Source organism: Anastrepha ludens, chromosome 3 (genome assembly GCF_028408465.1).
Source record: "Anastrepha ludens isolate Willacy chromosome 3, idAnaLude1.1, whole genome shotgun sequence".
Lineage (NCBI taxonomy): Eukaryota > Metazoa > Arthropoda > Insecta > Diptera > Tephritidae > Anastrepha > Anastrepha ludens.
The window spans coordinates 72,522,539-72,539,363 of NC_071499.1; the positions used below are offsets into that span (position 1 = coordinate 72,522,539).

Sequence of the window (16,825 nt, forward strand, 5' to 3'; positions counted from 1 at the left end):
ATATTAGAGTGTGCATGAAAAATAAAGCCACCGTATTTTTTGCGGTTAAAAATTAAATCAACTCCAGTTCATCACTTATTTAAAATCTGTACTAATTTTATTTAACGACATTTTAAACTTCCATTTAATGTTGCATTACATATGCGAATGCAGGTTTTCGGTTCTATGTACAAGAAAAGTGTGCTTCGGCAGGACAATACTCTTAGATGCCAATCTCATGGCATTCAGTCAAATAGAATTTTTTCGATGCTCTGTCTGGTTCATCTGGACATACTCAAATGTATTTTGGGAAGATCATATGCCGATTGCTGAGCTGTAAGTTAAGGTGTCGAGTGGCGTTTAGGGAGGCTAGGCCGTGCTGTGGTCGATAATTGCGAAAATTTGCATTTATTGTTCGACTTGGTTCATGTTAAGAAAAGGTTTTTCTTTTATTTTTTAGCATTACTTTTGGAATTTTCGGGTGTTTCCAGGTCCCTATAAAAAATAGTTCAACTTTTTGTTTAATACATAATCAAGTATCAAGTCTGGCAATTTGAGAAGGGAAAATAAATAATACAAATCTGTTAAAATTGTTTATCAAATTTACAGAAAATTGATTGTTTCCCATGGGACCTCAAAGGTTATTTTCAAATGAGATCGAACGAAATTCCGATTCCATTTTCGATTCTGCTCATATTTGGATACAAAATAGAGAGTGTAAAAAAGAGTAATCCACTTAGAGGTAACGGATTTTAATTTGAAATAAAACAACGAAAACTCAAATTGATTGTGTAATCTTTATTATAATATTTTTGTGTAGAACCATTTACTAAATTTATTTTTTAAAGATCATCCCTTTCAAATGTTGGCCACAACTGCGCCGTAACTCGGCCATTCGTAAACACCATTTTTGAATGACTCGCTGTAGGACTTCAGCTGATATCTCGTGAATAACTTTAATAATGTTGACTTCCAATGATTCAATCCAAGCTTGTTTATCCACAAAGCATTTAGACTTTACGTACCACCACAAATAAAAGTTCAAAAGTGTGATATTACACGGCCTTGGTGGCGAATGCTCCGGTCCGAGAAGAGAGATAAATTGCTGAACGAAACGGCGACGCGGTAAATCAATTCTTTCACGGGCTGTATGACAAGTAGCGCCGTCTTGTTAGAATTAAATTTTGTGAAGCTGACGAGCTTCAATTTCCATTCATTTAGCATCAAAAAGTCGTTTATCATTGCCCGATAGCGTTCGTCATTCACTGTTACATTGGCGCCAGACTCGTCTTTGAAGAAATATGGACCGATGATTCCTCCAACACATACATAGGTTGCACTAAACGATTGTTTTTAATAGATATAGCGGCAGTTCTTGAATGGCCTCGGCTCAATTATGGCAATTTTGCTTATTGGCGTAGGAATTAAACAAAAAATGGGCCTCATCGCTAAATTGGCCTGAGCGCGCGATGAACACTCTTCACAGAGTGTCGATTTTCGCAATACAATTGTACGATTTGTTAAAATTGTTGACGCATAAGCCTTTCCATGATCAAATAGTAATGAATACTGAAACAATTATGTATTTAGTTTGACAGTAGTCACGCGAGATCTGTCAAAAAAACCACATTGGAAAAAGTACATCCAATCTGATCACCCTTTAAATAAGTAAAACTTAATTGAATTTAGAAACACAAAATGGAAATGCATACAAGATAACTTAAAAAATAACAAGGAATGCGAAAATTTATCAAAAGGTTTATATAAATCAGTATAGAATTCGTTTAAAGATTCAAAAGTGTGAATCGATTAACATCGGGAAACAAATCCATACTGGCTTGCCGAAATCTGAAATTTTGACACCAAATACAACTGAATGATACTCTCAAAGAGTTTTGATGTTAGATAGCTTAGTAATGGGTTTGTAGACTTGAAATAAACGAAATAAATAAGTAGATAAATAAAGCAAATGAAAGGATATAAAAAACTGCACTCCAAAGAATTTACAAAATTTCTAAATTTGACGCAGTCCAAATATATATATATATATTTTTAATATTTTATTTTATTAGTTGACCCGGAATTGCATAATGAAATTTGTAATAACAAATTAAAGAACATTTTAAAATTACTACAAAGGTATCCCTCACCCTATTGGTGCCTGCACAACTGAAATATTTTGCAAGAAGTGATGCAATTAACCAAATCATAATTTTTCTCCCTCAACCGCAACACTTTTTCAGTATGAGGTACCTTAATATTCTTAAATCAGTAAAAATAAAAAGATTAAAAAAGTAGATTGGAAAACATTCAAATGAAATTATAATTAGGAAATGCCTCAAAGGACAAACGCTAATTGCGTGTACGCTCTTACTATAAATTTTCTTCGGGAAAAGTGCAAAAAAATAAAACAAAGAAAAAATGCCAAAAAAATGTCGCCTTTAATTTAAATAAGTATCAACTTACGTTTGAGTTGGCAAAGTGGAGAAGTTTTGCGTGCAAATTACACACCTTCGTGAAAGGAGTGTAGCGAAAAGAAAATAAAGGGACATGTATATATATATGTATTTTATTTGTATGCATGCACGTAGCAGCAGTTTATAAAGAAATAAAAGTAAAACCGTGGTAAAACATGCACTTGAACGAAATGAATGGACGACAAAACAATAAAGGATAAGGTAAAAATACGAAGTCACAACTGGGGCAATTGCCTTAACGAGCTCACTTTTATAGCTCCGTGTGTTTGTAGCACATAAGGATTATTTAAAAATATTTATACATATATATACAATTTGTTTTTCACTACTGTGCGAAAGTTGGTTAAAAATGTATGCACTTCATTTGCATATCAATACTTTTTCCATACAGTTGTTCATAAATACCAACGTTCGTTAGCGAGGCCAGATCCGTTTGATGTGTGGTGTGTCAAAAAGCGAAGGGTACAAATTAACAATATTACATGCCCTTAATGAGCACCTGAATAGTTTGCATTTTGCCCTTCCTCTACCTTTGTTTCAGCGTCAATAATAATGTGAACAATGAATGAAATGCCGCCAGCAATAACAATAACAAAAGCAACGATAAAAACAATCGCAAACTTTGGGCAGGAATTGCAGAAAAGTTTGTCCTCGGCACGGTGGCAAAGGGCAAAATTTATGGAAAACCGCAAAATAAAACTTAAATTGTGGTTACAATGGAATAACTCAGTGAATTTACAGTTCATTATGAACACGAGAGAGCGAGCGAAAAAAAAATACGAACAATGCAAAACAGGCATATTAAGTGAATAAACGTTGTTGGTCATTTGTGACGATTCATGAGTCGCAACAACAGTTTGACAGACAATAAGCTGGCAGTGTAGCGCAATCGATTGACTGTCTGCGGATGGATGGCTGCCTATCAAGCATCAGAAATGCTGCTATAAATCGGCAGGGTCAATGGAGCAAGTGAACAACATACAAATGGGCATATCCAAGTATAAATATGAATTTTCATTATGAATTGACGTTATCTACATTCTGTCAAAAAGGTATAGAGAATTGATAATTGAAAAAGCCTGTTTAAAGGGATCAAGTCAGACAGGAAAAAGTAATCATATCTCGGTATTTGCAGATAGAGGTCAGATTGTTGGTGGAAAATACTCTTGGTATAACTTTGTAGTATTGGTATTAAGCATATATTCGAACATACATATATTTTGAATCAAAGAAAAGGTGCCACACCTACCGAAAAAAGTTGCGGCAAATCCATGGGTTTTTCTAGTCACTTGAAATTTGCTCTTTCTTGTACTAGAATGTAAAGGGCTATAAAACTGCATGCCAATATTCTAAAAAAATTTAGTTAAAAAGTTGAAAGGCTTGATGAAATTTTGGAAATTTTGTGCAAAGTTTGATATTCTACGTTACATGGTTTTTGTTGTAGGGTTTATACTTTTTATAAAAAAATTAAAGAATATTAATGAATAAAATACTGGTGCGTTTACATACAACTTTGCAGATAAAATCGTAGAGGTACGAATATATAGCGATTAGGGTAGTGTTAACGCTCTCGTTGACTTTTTCCTGGTTCCAAAACTCAAATTATCACTTAAAGTTTAAAAAATGTTTTGAATATTGGATTATTCGTTGGTGTTGAGTATTATTTCGGGACATTTTACTTTGAGTGTCGCCCCACTAAACTTAGAGGAATAACAAATGTTTTGCTTTATTCACGAATTATTGACTGGTTATTTTTTGACAGAATGTTTAATTTATAACGAAGTAACCATTCCCTTTGTGCTCGTGCTTAATCACTTTCCGCGTATCAGTCCTGCTACGCCTTTTCCTTTAACAGATGTTTGTGAGGGCGCACTATGAGCAAATGTACAGTGGTGTTTGTAATATTTAATACAAAGGCAAGGGAATAAGCAAAAAATGAAGGAATAAAAAAAAGAGAATAAAATAAATTGAATAGAAATAATAAATATTAAAAAACTAAGTAAAAGGAAATAGATAGATAAATTAAAATAACATAAAATAAACTGTGATATAATACAATAAAAAAGGAAAATATTATAATAAAAATATAATACAAAAAATCAATTAACTGCAATATATAATGGAATAAAGCAATACATCAAATAAGAGTAAAATTCATAGCGTAAAGTAAATTATTATTGATGAAGTAAATAAAATTTAAATAAAGTGGGCTAAAATAAAAACGAGGTAAATTACAAAAAAATGTACAAAACAAGCTAAAAATGTTAAAAAAAAAATTTAGTTTAGTTAACTAAACTAACTTAACTAAGGTAAGAAAAAATAAGTCGCAAAATATATACAAACATTAATCAAACAAATAAAAATCAAAAAATAAAATAGAATAAATTGAATTGAATTTTTGATACGAGTAAAAAACAAAAAATAAAAAAAAATTGAAGCAATTAAAAAAATTCATAAATTAAATAAAAATAGCAAATATGAGATAAAATCAGATAAAACCTAGAAGATACGATATAGTTGAAGCATATAAAAGCAATGAAATAAACAAAAAATCAAATAAAATAAGAAAGGAACAAAATTAACTAATAATGTGAAATAAAAGAAAAATATAAAAAATATTAAAATTAAATAAAAAGTTTAAAAAATTGTGATATAATAAAATCAAATAAAATAAGCTCATAATATAAAATATATATATATAATTGGCGCGTACACCCCCCTATTTGTGGTGTGCGTCTTGTCTTGATAAAATACAGTATGAAAAATGAACAAAACAAGTGAAATAAAAGAATATAATAAAATTATATAAAAAATACATCTAAAACAAAAATTTATAAAAAATTAAAAAAGTTGGGAGTTAATAAAATCAAAATCATTAAATAAAATAAAAAATATTACTGAAGTAAATAAAATAAAAATAAACACAATAAAAAAATTAACTAAAAAATTAATAAAATAAACTGTAAAATTTAAAGTATAAATATAAGTAAATAAAAAAAAGCAAATTGTAAAAATAAATATAGTAAAATAAAAGAATTTTAACTAAAAAAATAAAATAAATCGAAAAATATACAAAAATGAATTAAATATTTCTTACGGAGAAATCTGACAAGAATACAGCGAAAGCCATCACATTAGCTTATTTTGTTTCTTGCTCACACATAATATACTTTTTTTATTTATTTTCCCCCCCTAATAAAGGGTGAACAATACATCGATTTATGTTTAAAAACTCAGTGAAAGCCTCGCCTAATATTTTTCAATTATTAGGTGCGCAACTAAGTTCTCGCTGCTTTTATTCTGAAAAAAAATGGTTACAAGTTAATCATTGAAAGTATTGCCCAACGCTGGCTGCTACTTTTTCCCATCTTTCTGGTAGATCTCGTATACCGTCTGTTCATCTTTTGAGGGTACTCACGGAGCAAGCCATTTTTTGATGTCGGCATATGAATGGTCAGCTAGACAGTCAGGTGATAATCGGACGGCGCAATATCTGGAGAATATGGCGGATGGGGTAGGATTTCCCATTTCAGTGTTTCCAGGTAGGTTATTCGGCAACGTGAAGCCGAGCGTTGTCATGCTGTAGAATCACTTTTTCATTCCTCTCCGCGTATTGCGGCCGCTATTCGCGCAGTGCTCGGCTCAATAGCATCAATTGAAGTCGATACCGATCCCCAGTGATGATATCGCTTGGATTTAACAGTTCATAATAAATAACACCAACTTGGTCCCACCAAATACATAGCATAACCTTCGCAGCGCGTGAATATTCGGCCGAGGCGATGACGTAGAAGCATGACCGGGCAAGCCCCATGACTTTCTTTTCTTTGGATTGCTGTAATGAATCCATTTTTCATCACCCGTCACGAGGCGATGAAGATACTCCTTTCTTTTTTGCCACTGGAGCAGTTGTTCACGGGCAAAAAATGACGATCAACATCCCTTTGTTTTAACTCATAAGCAACCCAAGTCCCCTGTTTCTGAATCATTCCCAAAACATGCAATCGCTTGGAATTGGATTGCCGGGTAACTCCTAATGCTGAAGCAAGTTTTTCTTACGTTTGACACGGATACTCATTTAACAATGCCTCCAACTCAGCGTCTTCGAAGGTTTTTAGCCTTCCTTCACGTGGAGGGTCGTCAACATTAAAATCACCGTATTTGAAGCGACGGAACCAATCTCAGCATGTTGTTTCACTTAAAGCAGCATCTCCATAAACTGTTTGTAGCTCTCCATGCGCGATGCGCTTCAGCCGCCGTTTTTTCGAACGAAAGAGGAAAATCAACACTTCCCGCAAATGACGAGTATTCGGCACAAAATCAGACATTTTCACAAAACCAAAAAAAAATCTCTAATGCGTCCAAGCAGTTTGCTTACCATATGTCTATGCTTGGTTTATGACGTTTAGGTTATGTTAGAATCGACTAGCACAAACTGCTGGCGGCATCATTGAACTTAGTTGGGCACCTAATATTTTTGCTTTACTAAAATTTGCTCAATAGTAAAATTTAATTCATAGAAATTGCTGTCTCGGCTAGCGCCGCAGTTATCCATTTTGTTAGCCCTATGCTCACATTTGCGATGGTTTTGGCCCCGGTTTAAGTGATAGAGTGTCGGTATAATAAAATTTTAAATTTTAGTAACAAATCCACTTTAAAAATTTAAATCTGAATACATTTCATTAAAAAAAAACAAAGTATAAGGCCTTAAACTGTAAGGTCGCTTTATGCAAGGGAAAACATCAGGGCGCAGAACACAAATAGGGAAGAAGCTCGGCCTGGGTGTTTGGTATAAAGGGTATAAGCGTCAATTAGATATACCAAATATATAAGTATATTCTGGACGCCATTGTATTCCTCAATAGGCAGTACAATTTTGTCTCAGCTCTTTCTCTCAAATCTTGACAATGTTGTTGAGTTGGCAATTTACCGCTTTTATTGTTTCGCCACAGTTTAGATTAGCTAACTGTAGTTGTTACTGCTATTGTTGTCCAGGTTTTGTTTGCCATTGATGTTGGTCAGTTGCATTTTAATTATGCCTCCATTCGCAGTGGACACCAGCATAGCGCGCCAGTCGAATGACCTAAATTATTGTGGCTAACCAAGCATATGGGCAGCTAGACCGTCAGGCAGCCATCAGGTACTACAATTGGTTTAAACGTGGGCCCAACGTCGGTATAGAGCCTAGCTGTCTAATGGACCTTTGCGGCGAACGCGGCGGGTACATGTTCGCGTAAAGCAAAATTGCACGCTTTTAATTTTTAGACTCCTTTGCTTGATTGCAAGCCACGCTCAATGCAAATTAATCTTGCCTCTGGAGTTGTTTTCCTGGTTGGAAAACGTGTCGTTGGTAAATGAATGGGTTTTGTTATGTCGTTTGTCGGCGCAGAGTGCAGCTTTTGAAGTTTTTATTAGTGGTAGAAAGCGCTTAGCAGAGAGCATTTCGAGCTCTCAACTACACATAACACTTGTGAACACAACCACATAGGCATCAAAGGGACATTGGCATTTAAACAGTAGCCGCCTAGTTTTCCCGGTAAAACTACACCCACTGGATACCGGTATATTTGTGTTCTTATCTACACAGGTGTATGTAGGTGTGTGTGTGCGTGCCTACATAGGTACGTTCATTTGTTTGCATGTCCGCACATAAATGCGCATTAATCATTGTATACACGATGGAACGGTGGCGTGTAAATACCACACAACTAATACAAAAACAAACACTAGCAAATAACAACAAATTGACTCGAATTGTATGCTTCATTGGTGTACTGCAGCAATTGATGGCTGCAATAACGCTACAGGGGCCAAATAAGGTCGAAAGGCGGACGATAAACTGGCTGTTTTGAGAGTGCATAGCAAGCGACGGACGAATGCATTTTGCGTCATTTCCTTCAGATGTAGGATGTAGTTAGATGCAAGTGGGGTTTTTGAAAAACCGATTTGAATTTATGCTCGCAACTCTTTTTGTTTATGATGGAATTAACTTTATTTATTGTGTGTAAACATGTTTGCTCGCAAAGGACCCATTTAACGTTTATAAATGTACGAGTGTGTGCAAACTCACACTTACACATATTAAACATAAATTTTTATTACGTTGGTGAGAAGCGAACAATGCTTTGCCATGTACTGTACCATTTTGTTGTTGTTATGCCAAGCAGTTTATTCAACTTTGACGTGCAATCATTCTAAACGACCGCCATATCTGCCCTTTCGCTCTGAGTTACTTAGTGGGCAACGCCCTATCTGGTCAATTGACCACAACACATTGCCCGCTTTAACGACAGTATTCACACCCGATCACGACGGAATGACTATAGTGTTGTTCACACATTTCTATATATGTAAACATGTCCATAGTGTGTGGATATTATAGGATATTAACAGTAAAAGTAGTAAACATTTTGTGCCCCCGGGAATGCATGTATGTACGTTAGGGTGCAACACTCTTCATACAAAAAAACAAATCGTTAGCGTTTTTTCACAGAATTATAAAATGTACTAATTTTAAGATTTCTGCCAAAATAAAAGGTGGCGCACAATGAATCACTCTATTCGCAGATTTATAATTTTCACAAATGGTGTTGTATGTCAATCATATTTCACATTTGTGAACTAAGATAGCTCCGCAAAAATATTCAGATTTACATGAGATGGACCGAATTGAAAATACACCCCGCGACAAAATTATCGCGTAAACCTTTTGACCAGTTTTGCCTATTTTTCTCTCTTCTTTTGTGAAGGTTCCTTATTTTTATATGAAATTGCAGCTCATTGCCTAACAAAAATTTTATATAATATATTGAAGCTCCAAACTTTATATAAAAATTAGAAAAATTGTAAAAATGTTCCTTCTAATTTCACGGTTTTATTTAGAATTTTTACGAAGATTTCTTATTAAATTTCAGTGCAATAAAGCGCGATTTGAAGTTGGTTGAGTTTTTATAATTTTTTTCTTCGACGGAGTTAAACATCTTCTGTTTATAACAAATGCACATTCAGAGCGGGGAGAAAAATTTAAAAAAAAAAACAACTGAAATTTTTAGCAATTTTAAATTTTCATTTTATTACACCTAAATTTAATAAGCTATGAAACTGTTTACCAGAAATCTTCCTTCAAATCCTAAAAAAAACGTGAAATTAGAAGGAAATTAAAAAAAATTTTCTAGTTTTCGTATAAAGTTTTGGACTGCAATTCATATAAAAATAATGAAAATTGAAAAAAAGAAAAAGAGAGAAATAGGCAAAACAATTCAAAATGTTGATGCAATTTAATACACCTTACAACTGCATACGAAAAATCTTTGTAGAGATTCTAATTAAAACCAAGGAAATGGGATGTATAGTTTGTCGAATGTGTACAATTTGTGTGTCAAGTGTTACGATTAGATTTATATGGCTTTGTTTATAAAATGAGTTCTACTTTTCTAGTCAAAAAACTAATGAATATTTAAAGCAATAAGGGAAGAAAAGTAGTAGCAAATTGGCGAAATGTGCCACCATTTGTCATGGCCTGTACCTCCCAAAATTTCATCATTTTAATGCCGTTGATAAAATTATTTAACATTTTTATGCATAACTTCTAAGAATAAACTCTTAAAATCCTCTGAGGTGATTTCTTGAAAAAAAAACATTTTTAAAAACTACTTTTATTTATAAAATACTTGATTTCAAAATTCCGGTGGAAAAACCGCACCCTAATGCATATTCATGACATGTCAATTTAAGTACTTTGCAATTCATTGCTGAGATTGACTTCGTAATTTTATAGCGAGTGGAATATGAACCAATTATTTTCTAATATAGATATTTAGCAATGCAATTATTTACATGGGAAACATTGTCTGCTCACTTTTTTAAACCCAACTCAAGGATGGCCACGTAATATACGGCCTCTAAGACTAATATGTAAGGGAAATGATTACTGATTCCTTCTACTGAAGTCGAAGGACATCACAAATGATTCCAAAGCGAATATCGAAGATGTTTCGAGTTCAAGTTAAAGTCATTGAAATTTAGCTTTCACAAAAATCTCTACTAGCTACCGAGTTTAGGTTACTCGGCTAGCTTTGCTTTCATGGTACTGGTAATCTATAAGTATTAGTTTGTGGAATAAGTTCGTACAGTTTTTACCTAAGACTTTTATTTAAACAAAAAACAATAATTATGTCAATCAGTTAATCAATTATATATTCGCCGTTGCTGTTTACAACCTCTTCCCACCTCTCGACCAATTTGTTGATGCCGTTTCGCCAAATTCTGCCAAAATTCGCTTGATCTGGTGTAAAAGAAATTGTTGAGCCAGTTTTTAAGACCTCTTTGTTATCGAAGGTAACGCCCTTCATATGGTTTGACAGTGAGCGCAAAAGATGGTAATCGGTTGGTACAAGAACGACTGCTGAATGACCTCCCATTCGAGCTTTTGGAGTGCGGCTTTGACGAATTGTGCAACATGTGGCCTGGCGTTGTCGTGAGGGAGTATAGGTTGTCCATGTCGATCAGGTCTTTTCAGTCGAATAGCCTCATTTACGCGGTGTAGCTGGAATATGTAGAGCTCCTTGCGGACCGTGGCATTCTTTTTGAGCATTTCTCAGTGCACCGTGCCCTCCTAGTCCCACCAAACACATATGATGATCTCAACTCCCGTGACGATTCGGTGCAAAAAGCGCTGTGTATGGCGGGCGAGATGCTGAGAAGCAATTTGAAGACGACTTTCGTTGTTTCTTTTGGTTGAGCTCATTCGGTAAATCCCATTGAATGAGGGTGATTGAGAATAGTTTTATTGTCGCAGTTAATATTTTCCCCCAACTTACGACTGGTTTGGCGACCGAGCGTTCTCCTTCAAAAGTGGCTTGAGACGTTTTTCATCGAATTCAACAATTAGGTAGCAAACAAATCGTTATGAACTAAAAGAAACAATAAAAGCGCTATAAACTTCTGAGAATAGCAAACTGGTCAGTAAAATCTGGCAAGTCATAATGAGTCGTTTAACGCTAGAACAAGGTGGGCAAACTCCAAATTGTGGAAATTTACTTAAAAACAAAAAAAAAAACGTAATCTGTTCGCGAAGGTCATAGAGCACTGGGGGCATCAACCGTCCTTATTTCTTTCGAATTGAGGAAGGAGCTGCCGTTACGGTAATAGCGAGCGCTATCGAGATAAGCCGAGATTTGCAACTCAGCGCGCTTAATAATCGATTTATTAGACTGATCGAATATACCATGTAACTCGTAGCCCTGGCGGACATGTACCGGATATCATGTTAAAAAAAATAAATGTGATGATATTTACCAGATTTTACTAAAAAGAATTCATTTCAAGCATTTCTAAGCATGAGAATTGAACTAAAAGTGGCAGTTTTTGTTCCTTTAACTCTTTAAATAATTGGACTAATTGACACTTTGTTATTGCATTGAATTGAAATTGATGGGAATACATTTTGGCCGATATACTACCATAAATACAGATGACTTTTCTAGTGTTTTAAGTTATTTTTAAGAAATAACATACAATAAAATTAAAATAAAATAAAAAAAATTTAAAGCGATGTTTAACCACGAGATTCCGTCCCGATCTGCTTTTACAAAAATTATGCCTTTAATGCCTGTAGGCCAGAGACCAAAAATAATCATTACTTAAATTTTCAATAAAAAAATCAGAAGCTACCAAATAAGGAACAGATGGAATATACATATAAATATACATGTATGTTCGTATATATATGTAGGTTCATATTTTTGTATGCCCTTTATGAATCCTTTATGATTTAAAAAATTTGAGCGATATCTAAAAAAATATCATGAAGAATATATAAATATTATTATTTTCTTTCTTCTATTTTTAATCAATCGTGCAGCAATCGATAATAAAACTCATTTATTCAGCATTATTATTTCTCTCAGAAGAAATAATTAAAAATAGAACTCCAAACGAAAAACCCCAAACGCCATACCTTATTTCGAGTAAACAGTTTTATAGCCAATTCTGCCATATAACGAATGCTTGATATTGTTTTACATGAATACGCAACACCGTCACCATAAAAAATGTACATATAAAAACTCAACGACATTTTTGAACCACTTACAACTTGCATTTTATTCAAGGGGCTATAAAACTGCATACTCGTAATTTTAAGATAAAAAAGTAAAAAGGTTTTTGTTATTGAAAATACTTTCAGTACTTCAATCAGTCTCAACCATAAGCGGTGGTCGGTGATGATGGTGTGAAAGTGTGAATTCTTGTCCTTTGATTAATGAATGAAGTTAAGTTAAGAGGGCAGCTATTCAGTGCTCACACATAGACCAAAACTGGTCTCTAATGTTGCATATTAAGGAGGAAGCCTGCTTTAGAGGCTTCAAAAAATCGATTTTTTCGTGGATTTTTTTGGGAAGGAAAGAAATATTCGATTGAAACGAAACTTTCAGGTTTTATTGTTATATATTTCAACAGTCTTCTCAGATTTGCCGACGCGGCCAGGTAATATATACGCTCGTATACCTGCTCAACGCTTGCTCATAATTTCTTCTATAACTCCGAAAATATTTTGAATTTGCTTCTGAAAGGACACATTCTTGTATAGTTTGGGAAGACATTTATGCAAAAAAAAAACAAAATCTATTTTTTGAAGCCTCTAAAGCAGGCTGCCTCCTTAAGAGGTAAGCTTTAGACACAATATGTACATGTTGCACTAAATTGTTGATCCCTCATTCGTAATATCTCTTAGCAAAGAGAAAAACCCAGAGCCAATACACCTTGGTTGGTTGGTTGGTTTAAGGGTGACCCCGCATCGGAGTGCCACATAGACCGCAAGTTGGGTCCGCTGTGTTGCCCTAGAGCTCATTATATGATTTCCCCACCTAACCGAGATTTTTACTATAGATTTTGGTCCAAGATATTAATTCGTTTCGAGAATTTAATGAGAGATTCGATTTTCAGGTCCGAGAGTACTGAAAGATTGTCAATTGTTGGAGAGCCTAGAAGAGCGAGTCGACTTCTGGCTAGGCCGGGACAACTGCACAGCAAATGCCTGCTCGATACTTCCTCATCATCGTCCTCGCAGTATCTGCACAGGTCGTTTTGAGGAACCCCGAGCCGACGTGCGTGAGTGCCCAAAAGGCAGTGGCCGGTGATAAGAGATGTTATATGCCTTAGTTCGTGTTTCGAAAGACTTATAAGGGTTTTGTGTGTTTCAGATTGTAGGATGGCCAGATTTGTCTGGTTGTAACGCAAGTAGTTTCCACTCGCCACCTCCACCACCAATACAGCTTAGTTCGCAGAAGCCTAGTGGTGCCACAAAATATGTTCCAGATCACGCGCAGCATTTTTTTTCGGGTTGTATAAGCACGGCCTAATTTTTGTTGACGTTCAAGGTGTTAATGCATGCCAAAGGGATACCGACTTGAGTATTATTGCTATGTCTTCTTCAGTGCTGAAGTACCTGTGAGATGGGTAGTTGTGTGACACGCTGACGGTGATGGTAGGCTTGCACCGGTTTTGGCCTAACATTCACTTATTTTTATTACTTTGTGCCCTTGCACTGCACAAAGCGAATTGTGCTGTTGTTGTTATTGTAACAGCATAAACATTTCCGTTGATTGAGGAATGCTGCTGGAGCGACAGCCCTTGGTAGGATATAAAACCCGGTCGTTCCGCTAACGCTGAACAGACTGTCGTGAGATCTGCGAGTTGGTCATCGCAATTGTTATTGCCTTAATGGCTGCCTGACTACACGCATCAGTGCAAATATTCACTGCAGAGTTTAAAGTGGAAATATGCGGAAATTGGAGAAATTAAACCTTGTTTAGCAATTTAATAGCTACTGAAAATTCGTTAGTTATGTAACTGTTCATTGGAATTATCACAGTTTTAAAAATTTTCCATTTTGTTTACTCATTTATTTACGCATTAAAAATTAAAATGATTCTAGCCTTTGTGTTTAGTACTTTTGCATAAATTTTGAAAATCTATAAAAAAATAAGAAAAAAAACAAAGGTCCTATTTTATTGCCTTGTTCTCAAATTATTGTCGATTTATTCAGTCATGCCTTGTGTTTCTATCTGATTAATGAACGCTCTCCCTGTCAAATAAAATTACCATTAGCAAAAGAAAAGTATATCCTTTTCACACCACTGTTAGTGCTCAATTAGCTATGAATGTATGGATGTATACCGACTGCCCCATGTTTTTATATTTATTTGCAGATGCATGCACTTAATAGTTGCTTCCTATTTTGCAATTGAACTTAACGCGATGTTTGCTTGTGGCTTTTTCCATTTACTTCAATACCAAAACTACCATTTTTTTGTTTGTAAAGCACACTTGTTTCTACACATTTTTATCACAGTCCGTCTGCGTGCTTTTGCGAAATTAGCACAGCAATGAGTTTTGACTTGAGAAAATCAACAATAAAAGATTGCCGAAGAAAAGTTAGAGGAAATAAAAGAGCACACACACATTAGAGAAGGAAATAACGAATGAAGCCATGGGGTGTATTTAATTATCACTTGAAATGAAACTTGAACCCTTCAAGTGTTTCAAATTCAATAGCTTAAGTGCAGTCAAGCGAACTTCGACTTCGTTTCTGTACCCGCCGCACACACGCAGACATGCGCATCCTTCCTACATCCCACTTTCTACCTCCTACCGGCACCGTCTGATTGCATTTTCCAAGTGCTTACACGCCGGCCTCATTTAATTTCGCCGCTTTGCGCCTGAACGACAGTGGCAAATGAAATCGAATCGAATCGTGAGCAAAAGTGAAAACGTGCTTATGTAAATAATTGTGCAGCTCTAAGGCGCGTACTTGTAACAGACTGGAAAATATGGTACTTCATGCCTCAGCGGTCGTCAAGTGAGATATGGAGCTGATAGTGGTCTAAATAACAAGAAGAAGAATAAGAATGGGAGGAAAAGCGGCACGTTGGTTTGGGTTTGTGGAGTAAATTTTGTTGAGTACGATAAAATTATTTTCCGTTCGAAAATTACGAAATTATGTGATTCTACCGGCACATAAACGATTTGAAGACCGCACTTAGCTGTGAGGGGTGGGTGGCTAAAGGTAATCTTGTGGCTTGCATTTGTAACAGCCGTACATACAAATACATTGCAAGCAGCCATCGCTGTAATATGCATTCATATTTAAGCGTGATTTTGCTACTGCGAAGTACAAAAAACAAAGAAAAAATAAACAAGATGAAATAACTTTAAAGAGAATAGAAGGAAGCGCACTCAGCCATTATTAGCATCGCATCGCTAAAGTTGATACTTAAAAACTGGTTAAACAAACTGGCCTTATTATCAGGGCATCGGGTTAATATCAAAAATTTTCATTCATAATTTCTTTCTTGAATATTACAGTTTTTCTCCTTATAGTATTTCTTAGACGAATCTAAAAATATGGCGCGCAAGTGTACTCGTATACTCGAATTGGGCAGTGAGCGCATGCCCAACTTTCATAAAAAATAGTCTTAAAAAATAGTTTTTAGTCTTAAAATACACAGGATGCGTACGGTGTTTGAGGACAACTTGGCAGTACAACTTATTAGCTTTTATTTTGCAGAAAATTCAATGAAACTTTACGAATTTATTGCACAACATTAACTTTCCATTCAGCCACATTCCATTAGCTGCAAAAACATTCTCGATACAGGTGCGTAAATGATTTCATATCCTAATCAAATGCCCTCTATCCATATTGCCCAAAATGGCATTAATTGCAGGTTTCAGAGAAGAAATGGTTTTATTTGGATCTTTACTGACTTCACGCTTAACTACGCCCCATACGTAGTTATCAGGCGATTAAGGTGTGGGGAGTTAGGCGGCTATAAGATCGGTGTTATGTGGTCATGAAATTGTTCAGCCATCCAATCTTGTGTCGCCATCGCTTTGTGTAAAGAAGGAGCAGAGTCTTGCTGAAAGATGTATGAACTATCACCGCATACACTGTCAATGCAGAGTTTCATTGCTGTCTCTTGAGCTTCGATACTATATGCAGCAGAGGTCATTTGAAATTCTTGAGTAAAGAATGGATGCCATATCTTTTGCTGCTCACAACATATAAAACCATAAGAGAGGCTTGAAACTTCGTGTGCATGACAAAAGTTTTTTCGTCATAAAAAAACCTTGTATTTTCTGCGTTTCGCAATAGTTTTGCATCGCTGCGTGATGCTTCTAATTCAAGGCAAACCGTATTAACGAATGGATGGGTGCATTTAAGAAAATTAAAGAATCGGTGTGATTTGCGACGAGCGACGATAACGATAACTGCACTCCTCTTCATTTCTTGAGTTAAATTGTCACCATCCAGTTCTTTTCTGCGGCCGCCGTAGCCGAATGGGTTGGTGCGCGACTACCATTCGGAG

At 35.2% G+C, this 16,825-nt stretch overlaps 1 protein-coding gene across 1 annotated transcript in view; it reads right to left on the reverse strand.

Annotated features, from left to right (window-relative positions):
- The window catches only part of LOC128858204 (protein sidekick), a 102,842-nt gene that overhangs the window by 56,258 nt on the left and 29,759 nt on the right, over positions 1–16,825 (reverse strand). The gene's annotated exons all lie outside the window — the stretch shown is intronic.